This window comes from Phoxinus phoxinus (genome assembly GCF_949152265.1).
Source record: "Phoxinus phoxinus genome assembly, contig: scaffold_48, whole genome shotgun sequence".
Taxonomy (NCBI): Eukaryota; Metazoa; Chordata; class Actinopteri; order Cypriniformes; family Leuciscidae; genus Phoxinus; species Phoxinus phoxinus.
In genome coordinates, this window is record NW_027639341.1 from 32,943 (window position 1) to 45,257 (window position 12,315).

Below are 12,315 nucleotides of genomic sequence, written 5' to 3' on the forward strand. Positions count from 1 at the left end.
TTCACAAAATTCAATGTTTATATCTACTTCAAACACATTTATTGCCCATGTGAGCTTCTGTTTATCACTTTACATGGTTTAACTTCTAAGGAAGTAGATCCCTGTCCATTACTGTGGAGATCTGAGCTTTCTTTTACTACAACAGTATAACTTAGAAGACAGGAACGCTGACTCTTTGTGTGTTCAGTCGTCATGTCCTCATTTTGTTTTAGGCTGTGAAAGACTGAACTGTGTTTCAGACGACGTCCTGATATTGTATGATCTGACACGTGTAGTGTGTGTGTGTTTAACAATGTCCTCATTTTGTGGGTAACTGATATTGTGCAGTTTTAGATATTTCCATAGAGTCTTGAATGAAAAGCCCAGGTCCTCACATTAGCTAATTTTACTACAATTTGTGTTCCTTAAATGCAAAGTTGGCGCAGCCCTTGACTTCAGCAATGAGTCTCAGCCCAAAGGTGGTGACTATGATAGATTGGGGGTGGGATTTCTTTGAACTGAAATGGGTAGGATCATTAGTTTGTTATAGTACTGAATATTTCTGACTGATAATTGTTGTTATACTTCATTGCAGACACCAAGTGGCATGATCCAGACTCAACATTCAGGAGACCCAGAAGTGAGTGAGAGACACAGTTCATCCTTCCAACAGGTTACTACACATTTACTCTGGATTTCTTTTTTTAAAGTTACATAATTCTTTTGGACCAAAATGATTTTCATAAATAGTATCATGTATTTTAGTACTATAACTGAAAATAACAAATTTATTCTTCTTTTCATTTAAGGCCAACCACTCCACTGGAATTGCATGCTTCCATCATGTACTTACTGCAGAGCAGGTGAGACAGCTACATTCAAAGTTATTTTTCTTCATTAACTAATGTGAATATTTACTGTTAGGAAATAGTGTACAATTCCAGGTGAGACTACGGGTTTGTACACATGATGATTGATTTGAACAGCTTAGAGTAAAACAGCGTCTGCAAAATCTGAAGCGTCATCATGATTGTTGTGAGGATCGTTATGAGAAGGCTGAAAAAGAGAGAATTGCGAGAGAGAGACAGATGACTTTGAGTTTGGTCACCAGAATTAATGATTCTGTGAGTATATACATCCAAGCCTAAATCAAACAATCTTGTAATTATAAGAAAAGTATTTATCTTTAGTATTTTAATGCTACAAGAACATTATTTCTGTATCATAAATTAGCCTAGCCTTTTAAGAGTAGATTAATTTCTTACTCCAAAGACTTGAGATAAATGTTTCTCAGATGGTTAATCTGAGAAACATTGACATCTGAATGTATTTACAATTATATTTAAAAATATATTTGTTTTTGCTTTCAATCTGATGCTAAATTACGTGGAGATTATTAATTTGTCTATAACAAGTAGAATAGATATGATGCAAATTATTGACAAGTTCCTAGGTACGTATCAAATATGCACAAACTGGCATTGGGGGAAAACATACGCTATCTGGGCTGCAATCTGAATGGAAGCAGTGTGATATGAATTTGCGACAATAAGCATTAAGTGGATATAACTTGGGGTGAACATTTCTGTTTGATGAAAATTATTAATCATTTCAAAGGTTGGACCTCCCTCAGTCGATGATGGTGGATTTCGTGATGGAAACTCAACAAGCCCAAATGACCAGGTAATAAATACTATTAGACAACAATAATGAAATTGTAAAACACAAATCATATTAAGAAGCTCAAATGTTACTTTTAATTTTATGTTTTTATTCATGTTTAAGTGTTGTGTTGTGTTATGCACAATGTGATGGTACTAGGAGAACAATATTCTAGATATTATTAAATGTTTAACTTCTCGATGGAATGAGATGCTTCTCTCTCCATTTTCCTTTAGATCTCTAATGACATGACTGATGAATCTTCGGATGCTACGGACTATGATGATGCCAACTATGTTCCAGATTCAAATGGCAGCTCCTCTGACACAAGTTCTAATAGTAGAGATCTAAAAATCATAGACAATCATCTTCCCCACAAAGTGTTAAAGGAAACATCATTGGGGATGGCTACAGCCCACAGTTCAGATAGTACCAACAGTTCCATGGAGCAGAGATGTTTTAGTTCCTCAAAGATGAGCAGCGGCCATTGTAGTTCAGGGATAAGTTGCAGTGACAGTTCATCAGAGAAGACATCGCACAGCTCCATAAATGTCACTTCATTGCCAAACACAGCAAAACGAAGCAAGTACAACAAGAAACAATACTGTCTTTATTGTAGTAAGGCCATTTCTAAATTGGCAAGACACCTCGAATCCGCTCACAGTACACAGCCTGATGTTGCAAAAGCTTTAAGTTTTAATAAGAGATCTCGCGAAAGAAAAGATTTGTTACGCTCTCTTAAGAAGAGGGGAAACTTTAACCATAATGCCACTGTGGCAAGCAGTGGTGATGGAGAAATGGTTGCTTGTCGAAGACCCACTAGAGTCAGACAATCTAATGACTTCAGTCACTGCAAGTTTTGTCAAGGACTCTATGCAAGAGATTGTCTATGGAGACATGTCAGAAACTGCCCTCAGAAGTCTGTTGAGGTGGAGACTAGAGTTGGGCGAAAACGGATCCACATTGACCTACCAAAAGCTGATACAGTTCATGAAGCTGTTTGGAAGATTGCTTGTGAAATGAACCAGGATGACATTTCTTTAGTTGTAAGGAGTGAAAGAGACATCCTTAGTCTTGGCGAGTCAATGTACAATAGCAGGAAACCAAATGAGAAAAGAAATGATTACATACGTCAAAAAATGAGAGAGATGGCAAGACTCTTGATAACTGCAAGAGCTACAACACCTTTGAAGACCACTGAAGACCTTGTTATGCCCAGTCATTTCCCCCACGTGATACAAGCAGTGAGATCTGTTGCTGGTTACGACTTGGATACCAACTCCTATAAAATCCCATCATTGGCTTTAAAATTGGGTCACAGTTTGGCTAAGGTTGCAGGCATTGTGCAATGCAATGCCATCATTGCAAATCGCAATGTCGTCGCAGAGTCTGCCAAGCAATTCGCCACTCTGTATGAGAAAAGATGGGCGGAATCCATTTCAAGTGCTGCACTGGGTACTCTTCATCAAGCCAAATGGAATAAACCACATGTTTTGCCCTTTACACAGGATGTGCACCTGCTGCACAAGTTTCTTGCTACTGAGCGTGCTAAGTGCATGAAGGACCTTGAGGAAGACCACAACATCAAAAGCTTTGGGAATCTTGCACAAGTGACTTTGACGCAGGTGGTACTATTTAACAGAAGGCGGCAAGGGGAAGTTTCAAAAATGGAACTCCAGGCTTTCGCATCCAGAAACCGTACCGAGTTGAATCCTGACATTATGATGGGGCTTACTGAGTTTGAGAGGAAGGTTGCAAAGTACTTTGACAGAGTTGAGATTCGAGGCAAAAGGTCACGAATGGTGCCCGTGCTTCTCACACCTGACATGATCGCTGCAATAGACCTCCTCATTAAAAACAGGAATGAGTGTCAAGTCCACACAGAGAATGTGTACTTGTTTGCACGGCCATGTGTGCTTTCCCATTACAGAGGCTCTGACTGCTTCCGCAAGTATTCAAAACAATGTGGTGCAAAAAACCCAGAGTCACTCACCTCAACAAGATTGAGGAAACAAGTTGCCACTTTGTCAACAGTACTAAACTTGAAAGAAAATGAAATGGATCAACTTGCTACCTTTCTAGGACATGATATAAGGGTCCACAGGGAATTCTATCGTCTTCCAGAGAGTACACTGCAGCTTGCAAAAGTTAGCAAACTGTTGATAGCAATGGAAAAAGGAAGACTGTCTGACCTGCAAGGGAAAGGGCTGGATGACATTGAAATCAATCCTGAAGGTGAAGTTTAGTTTTAAATGTAGTTTAGAAGTACTTCTCATATCAAAATTATAATTGTATTTAGTCTTTGATTTAAATACTTGGTCCAAACTGTTTTTTTTTTTACCCAATCAGATGAAGTAGGCACGAGTGATGATGATTCCAGTGAAGAAACCATTGCTGACCTACATCAACATGAAGGTATACTGACTTATGTGATGATATCTTTAGGTTATGACCAGGGAGACAGACAGTAGAGACCTAATGATAATGTTAGATGGGCTGAAAGGAACAGTGGTAAATAAATTAAAAAAGATGGGAGAGATTATGTATGAACATGGTGCTGAATTATTTAGAATCATTGATAGAAAGAAGGTGGACAGGTTTTAATCAATTAAGTCTAAACAGCAGCAAGAGATAAAGAAATAGTGAATGAGAGAAGACAACTAAGAAAGCAATAGTTACAGTACATGATAAAGGTAATTAATGTTTTGCAAAAAGTCTAGTTAGCAGTACAGGAGGAGTAAGTTAGGACAGACTTTTATTGGGATGTGAAGTCAAAAGGAAAAAGGTAACTTTGAACATTTAAAGTTAGAGGTAGAGGAATAGTTAGCTTAAAAGATTACTCAGATACAGGAAACAATAGAGAGCTGGGCTTTCCTCTTGATATCCCACCATGAGGAGAGATACAGTATACTTTTTGATATGAGTGGGGCCTTTTCAAGCCAGCAGGTTCAGACTTCCACTAAGCTCTTTTGTTGTCTGACATTGAGGTTGACTTCATAGAATAATACAATCAAACAAACTCATTGTCATTAATGGTCATATTTCATTTTTACTTTTCTAAGGCTCAAGAACTGAGACTTCTGGGGATCGGACACTTCTGAGGGACTCGCATACTTCAACCACCCTGGATAATTTGGAGCCTCAACCGTCTTGGACAACGCAAACGTCAGCAACACTCAACCAACACATGGTAAAATATAAAAGGCGCTGAAATACAAAATTTGCTCACCAAAAAGTGAATGCGTTCATAATGAAAACAATGATTTATTCTTGCCTTCACCGAGATGGCAGTATGTGAAGTTGTGCTTTTATTTGAAATATATTTAAATTCATTGTTTTCAGATTCCCAGCAGAACACAGCACTTCAAGTGGTTACATCCCAAACTTCTTCAAAGTGCTCCACTGCAAAGCAAGGTAAATACTGTAAGCATGTGGATACACCACATTACTCTTTTAGAAAAATGTAATGCCATATAATATCATAACTACTAAATTATCATGACTGGAAATAGCAGTCAGGTATCCAAATCACAAGGCTTAGGCTGAGTCAAGGTACACAGAATAAAGGTCAATATAACAGTACCCAGTACCTAAGTACCCCTTTTCCACCAAGGCAGTGCTGGTGCCGGTTCGGAGCCGGTGCCTACTCGTGAACCAGTTCTTTGTGTTTCAACAGCCAAAGAACCGGTACTCGGCCAGGAAAATTGGTTCTTAAAGCAGCACCAACTCTTTGCTGGACTAGAACCGTTCTTTTACCATGTCATGCTTACGTCGGGGGCTGGGGGTGGGGTTATTGTCAAACTTCTTCTCGAACGTAATCTCCGTCTATAGTAATCCAGACGAGCAGCACAAAGGTGTTCTAAACGTCTTCTTCTGACCCCAATATAGTATTGCAAAGCCAGGAGAAACATTTGCAGAAAGACGATGTAGTCCAACATTGTAATTGTTATGCTTGAAGTTGGGAAAGCTAAGATGTATGGCAACGTACACAGTGATGACGTCGTTCGCTGGGCTCTCTAGTCAGTGGAAAAACAAACTGGTTCTGAGGTGGTTCGCAAGTTGAACCAACTTTGAACCAGTACCAGTTCCGAACCAGTTCTTTTTTGGTGGAAAAGGGGTTTAGGAGACTAACACTGGGAAACAAACTATGCTGTAACACTTACTGATACAGATGAGACAAACTAGCATTCACAAATGGGGACAGACATGTGAAATAAAACAGGAAATACTAAACGGAGAAGAAAAAAAACCCATAACTTATCGGAGAATGGATTTAACAAAATATATGTTGTTTATCAAATCCTCAATGTTTCACTTTAGCAGAGCCATTGTTTCATCTTTAATACATGTCTTTGGTTTACATTCGACAGCTGGGAAGGTGAGGAGCAAGTGGACAGGTAATGAAGTGAAGGCTGTGGAGCGGCACATGATTCATTTCATAACCAGCTGCAAGGTGCCAGGTAAAAAGGACTGTGACTCCTGCCTCCAGGCAGAACCAGTGGCTCTGAAAGACCGAGACTGGGCTGCAATCAAATACTACATTCACAATAGAATCATATCAATGAAAAGGAAGATGAATAGATAGAACTAGAACAGTGGTTCCCAAACCTGTCCTGGTGTACCCCCAACACTGCACGTTTTCTTTGTCTCCCTAATCAAACGCACCAGATTTAACTCATCAGCTCATCACATGGGTTAAAATGAGCTGATGAGTTGAATCTGGTGCGTTTGATTAGGGAGACAAAGAAAACGTGCAGTGTTGGGGGTTCTCCAGGACAGGTTTGGGGAAAACTGAACTAGAACATGCCAACTGTGGCTTTAATTTCTGTTGAACTTAGAAAAATGCTCACTGTGTATGGTTATAATCAGTGCCACCTTAGATATCCAGCGAAAATGTTTGTAATGGGTTTCGTTTTGATTTTCTCATTTTCATTCAAGGATTGCTATTGATGTTTTCTTGTACAAGCATGCCACCTAGTTTTGACTGAAGCTGCCATGTTGACATGTATTAATGAGGGCTATTAATGACGGTTTTTTTTTTTTTATCCCCACCCTTCAGACACTATTTCTTTTTTCTTACTACCTCAGGATAATATTATAATGCATTGTTTCAAGTAACTGACATAATGTCTTTCATAAAATAAGGTTTCAATGTATATGTAATCTATACCCTCTGTGTCAACAAGCAAGTACTTTAAGGGATTGTTACTTTCACACACATTTCCCAGGTTTTCAGTGTTTTGTTTTTGACGCTAAAGAGAGTAGTTCTTTAATTTCAAATAAGCTATGTCTTTTGTACTGCCTTATCCTGTATTGTGGTTGGTTGTTCAATGCTTTAAAAACATTTGATGAGGGCTGCCATTTCTTAATTTAGTTAAGCCCTAGTTATAATAAGTCCATACATATGCAGCATTGGTTAAGTATTATGTCCTTATGGATAACTGTAGGAATTTTCATGAGGCCAGCCAATGAAGGTCAATCATTTTCATATTTGTACCTATTTTGGTTCAGCTATTAATACAAGTAAGAAAGACCTGAAGTGTTACCTCTTTCTTTCACATAACATCTACTACGAATTTCATGAATAGACAGTGAGGCAAGCGCGATTTTCATTTTTGTCTCAAATCGTAGGCCTCTCTCCTTGATCCGCTACACTCAAAAAAATAAATTGTTGAATGAACATGATTTAATCGTATCACCCATTATGCATCTAAGCAAGATTTGAATATTTTATTTGAACACAATATTGGTTTGTAAATTGAACATGATTGTAATATGTCAATGCAACTTCTTTGCAACTAATTGAATCAACATGTTTGTATTGTGTTAGACTAATCAAATGTATTCTCATTCACTCAAAGCACAGGAAAGCAGAATCACCAAAGGAGAAAATCTAATTTTTTAAGTCACCATTATGGAGATCAGTGTGTGTTTTAGTTGGGCTCTTCACCCTTAAATTATTAACTTTAAGTTTTGTTTGGCTGCTGTACATAAGTTATAACAGTCAGATGAACAAATAGGAACGGTGATCTGATGGTGTTGGTTGTGTATTAACATAACCATTATTTCACAATCATTTAACCTGAATCACTGAACTCATATAGAGTCCAATTTATGATTTAGGTTTATTTTATTAATTTGAGCTGCATAATATGTTTAGCCTTTTCGATGAAATTAAATGATCAAATCAATAAAAAAAATATATATATATACACATTTCTTTTTTCGGGACACACAGACATCAAGATTTAACGTATGAATCTCAGCAATGGTGAGAAACAAATCACCTCTGATCATAAGCTCATTATTTATTCATGCAGCAATGCATGATGGGAGCTATGAATGAGTTTTGATTGGTGCAACACAGAATGCACTGCAACATGCTTTATAAATGTCACCATAGTTGAGATTCATACACTGATTCTTGATGTCTGTGTGTGCCTAAAGAGAAATGTGTTTATGTATATATTTATTTTTATTGATTTGATCATTTTAATTTCATTGAAAAGGCTAAAACTATTATGCAGCTAAAATTAATAAATTAAACCTAACTCATAAATTGGACTCTATATGAGTTCAGTGATTCAGGTTAAATGATTGTGAAATAATGGTTATGTTAATACACAACCAACACCATCAGATCACCGTTCCTATTTGTTCATCTGGCTGTTATAACTTAAGTACAGCAGCCAAACAAAACTTAAAGTTAATAATTTAAGGGTGAAGAGCCCAACTAAAACACACACTGATCTCCATAATGGTAACTTAAAAATTAGATTTTCTCCTTTGGTGATTCTGCTTTCCTGTGCTTTGAGTGAATGAGAATACATTTGATTAGTCTAACACAATACAAACATGTTGATTCAATTAGTTGCAAAGAAGTTGCATTGACATATTACAATCATGTTCAATTTACAAACCAATATTGTGTTCAAATAAAATATTCAAATCTTGCTTAGATGCATAATGGGTGATACGATTAAATCATGTTCATTCAACAATTTATTTTTTTGAGTGTAGCCTCCTGCCCCCTGAATACTCTGTGAAAAGCCCGGTCTCGGGAGACAACACAGGAATCGTAATGTCAAAAAACCACTATGTGCACAGGTTCTGCACCAAAATACAACAAACCACATTCCAGCCAATCACCGACAAGATGGCTGCCATTTTCTATCGCAGGAAGGATGGATTCTACAAGAAGTGTTTCTTTTACATAAGCTCATAAGATTTTTCAATATATCAGCTGTAACTAATAACCTAATATCGTAAAAATATTGTAAAAACATGCTCTGTTTTGTTTGATATTTACTTAGAATTTCAACACAAGTGTCACCATGCAGGAAATCATAGTGCACCTTTCATGAGCCACGACCCCTTTGAATTAGCTTTTATATATCTCTGAGCCACTCAGTTTTACTAGATTTTATCAACCTGTAAATGTGAAAAAGGTTTACTGAACATTAAGCATGACTATATTGTACACGGCTGCTGTTAAATGTTTGAAATTTCTTTCTACATTAGAAGCAGCAAAGTTGCAAATATGCACCCTATTTTAATCATTACTGAGTCTTTATAAGTCATTTAAACCTGAAAATTGAGTGTGTATCTATAGGCTTCACAAATCACTTAAACATGAAATGACAGTGTTTGTTGATATGACCTTATAAGTCACAAAAACCCAAACATGTCCTCACAAGTAGCATAGAAATCTAGTCTGCCCAAAATATAGCCTTAGACAAAATCTCAACAGATGGATCTATTCCTTGAAGCATTGGTAGGAAATTATTTGATAACCAGGTTTGTTGGACCTTGGGAAAGGCATGTCCTAATATTTCACGTTTTTTTCACAAGTCCCGATATATCATGAAAACAAGTATGTGTGTGTGTGTGTGTGTTTACTGTGTGTGTGTGTGTGTGTTTACTGTGTGTGTGTGTGTGTGTTTACTGTGTGTGTGTGTTTACTGTGTGTGTGTGTGTGTTTACTGTGTGTGTGTGTGTGTGTTTACTGTGTGTGTGTGTGTTTACTGTGTGTGTGTGTGTTTACTGTGTGTGTGTGTGTGTTTACTGTGTGTGTGTGTGTGTTTAATGGACCGCACACAGAATGACACTGACTTCATGTATTGAGTGCAGATGTTAAACTGTGAATGAGACATTTTGTGTGTGTGTTCTGGTGTGTGTGTGTGTGTCTGAGTTATGGTGTGTGTGTGTGTGTGTGTGTGTGTGTGTGAGTTATGGTGTGTGTGTGTGTGTGTGTGTGTGTGTGTGTGTGTGTGTGTGTGTGTGTGAGTTATGGTGTGTGTGTGTGTGTGTGTGTGTGTGTGTGTGTGTGTGTGTGTGTGTGTTCTGGTGTGTGTGTGTGTGTGTGTGTGTGAGTTCTGGTGTGTGTGTGTGTGTCTGAGTTATGGTGTGTGTGTGTGTGTGTGTGTGTGTGTGTTCTGGTGTGTGTGTTCTGGTGTGTGTGTGTGTGTGTGTGTTCTGGTGTGTGTGTGTGTGTGTGTGTGTGAGTTCTGGTGTGTGTGTGTTCTGGTGTGTGTGTTCTGGTGTGTGTGTGTGTGTGTGTGTGAGTTCTGGTGTGTGTGTGTGTGTGTGTGTCTGAGTTATGGTGTGTGTGTGTGTGTGTGTGAGTTCTGGTGTGTGTGAGTTCTGGTGTGTGTGAGTTATGGTGTGTGTGTGTGTGTGTGTGTGTGTTCTGGTGTGTGTGTGTGTGTGTGTGTGTGTGAGTTCTGGTGTGTGTGAGTTCTGGTGTGTGTGTGTGTGTGTGTGTGTGTGTGTGTTCTGGTGTGTGTGTGTGTTCTGGTGTGTGTGTGTGTTCTGGTGTGTGTGTGTGTGTGTGTGTGTGTGAGTTCTGGTGTGTGTGAGTTATGGTGTGTGTGTGTGTGTGTGTGAGTTCTGGTGTGTGTGAGTTCTGGTGTGTGTGAGTTCTGGTGTGTGTGTGTGTGTTCTGGTGTGTGTGTGTGTTCTGGTGTGTCAACAGCAGTGAACAGACCTCATTAACCCTCCAACATCAGGCCTAATGAACATGTACAACACACAGTCCGCCAGTGGGTTCAGAAACAGGAGATAATCAGAAAAATACCAAAATATATAAAGTAATAAACGGTTGTAACTGTCAGAATAAAGCATAAAACCCATGATTACGTCGGGGAGAATGAGAAAAGTGTAAGTCAGAAGCACCAGGAACAAACTGCCCAAAATCTTCTTGCGCTTTAGAGGAGTAAACGATATTGCGCGTGAAAGACCGCGACAAGTGCCGACAAAACACAGAATGATGATCGGGTAGGGGATTAAACAGGCGATCGATACGGGCAGATCTCTAAACAGCCAATAAGAGTTAACGTCTGAAAAGATCAGAGGAACAAACCAGACGATCACAGAAATACCACAGCAGACCTTTAGTGAATGATGAGATCTGTACCAGATAGGATGAGAAACCAGGAGATATCGCTCAACAGCAACACATGCCATGAAATACAGACCCACAATCAAACTATACAAATATGCCCCATACACCTCCCATGACCATGTGATTGACTCTGTTAATCCACAAATGATCTGAATGAGATCTGAAAGAATCAAGTTAATAACAAACACTGGAGTGGAGCGTTGAGATCGGATCAGAGCACACAACGCTAACAGAGTTAAGATCATGACTGGAATCTCAATGGATGCAATTATCCTGAAAATTAATGAGTCTGCAGACCGAAGATTCCTGAGAAATTCCCTCATCTGCCGGTTCCATTCATCGCCATCATTTACTCCACTTGATCCGCTGATATGATCATCTCCACTTGATCCGCTGATATGATAATCTCCACTTGATGTGTTGATATGATCATCTCCACTTGATCCGCTGATATGATAATCTCCACTTGATGTGTTGATGCTGGCATTTACTTCCATTGTTTCATGAAATCTTGACAGGCACTAAATAACAAACCAGTCATTAGTTTAAAAACACATGCATTCATTTACTATTTACTACTTTATTAAAAACATTAGGGACAAATATAAGACATAACTTGTTTTCTGTGTGATTGTTGAAATAAAGTTTCCTCAGTTTGCTTGACATGTTCTTTAGAGGAGTGTGTGTGATGTTAGAAAGCTTGAAATGCGTGGAATGTAAGATTAAAGTTTGTAAATCCTCCATTTGAACAATATCACAGAAGCAAGAATGCTGTTGTTCGGAATACTCAGTCCAGCACAGCTGCGAGTGGACACTGGGTTATTAAACTAGGAGTAAATCTTGAAGAACTCACGTTACTGACGGGATTGTGTGTTTCGTCTGCGGGTCAAAGCAGAAGTTTGTGGAATAACACACAGACTGACGGATGTGCACAAGTTTCCACCGCCGTGTTTAAAGAGCTCTTCATTCACTGTAAAAACACACATCTTAAAGCTTGTTGATCTAATGTAGGAAATGCCTGAGATTACAGACTAACTGATCCAACGTGTGACGCTGTGATTACCTTGAAGACTCAATTAACTAACAATGGTATTTGAGTGAAAAACCAGTCTAACTTTCACAACTGGTTCGGCTCAACGACGCCGACTGAAGTAATCTGGAAATGCTTTATATCTGATGCTTTCATTTCTAAAGTTCACTCAGCGTTTGTTCATATCCTCAGTAGAATAAGAAACCCATGACCGATCGCGAGAGAAAGCACAAATACTCTG

The 12,315-nt window shown here is 38.5% G+C and overlaps 1 long non-coding RNA gene across 1 annotated transcript; it reads left to right on the forward strand.

Annotated features, from left to right (window-relative positions):
* The first annotated feature begins 4,779 nt into the window (after positions 1 to 4,779).
* LOC306994318 lies at positions 4,780 to 6,316 on the forward strand. Its single transcript, XR_013796662.1, has 3 exons — positions 4,780 to 4,831; positions 4,984 to 5,055; positions 6,012 to 6,316. It is a non-coding gene; the product is annotated as an uncharacterized lncRNA (long non-coding RNA).
* The last annotated feature ends 5,999 nt before the right edge of the window (positions 6,317 to 12,315 follow it).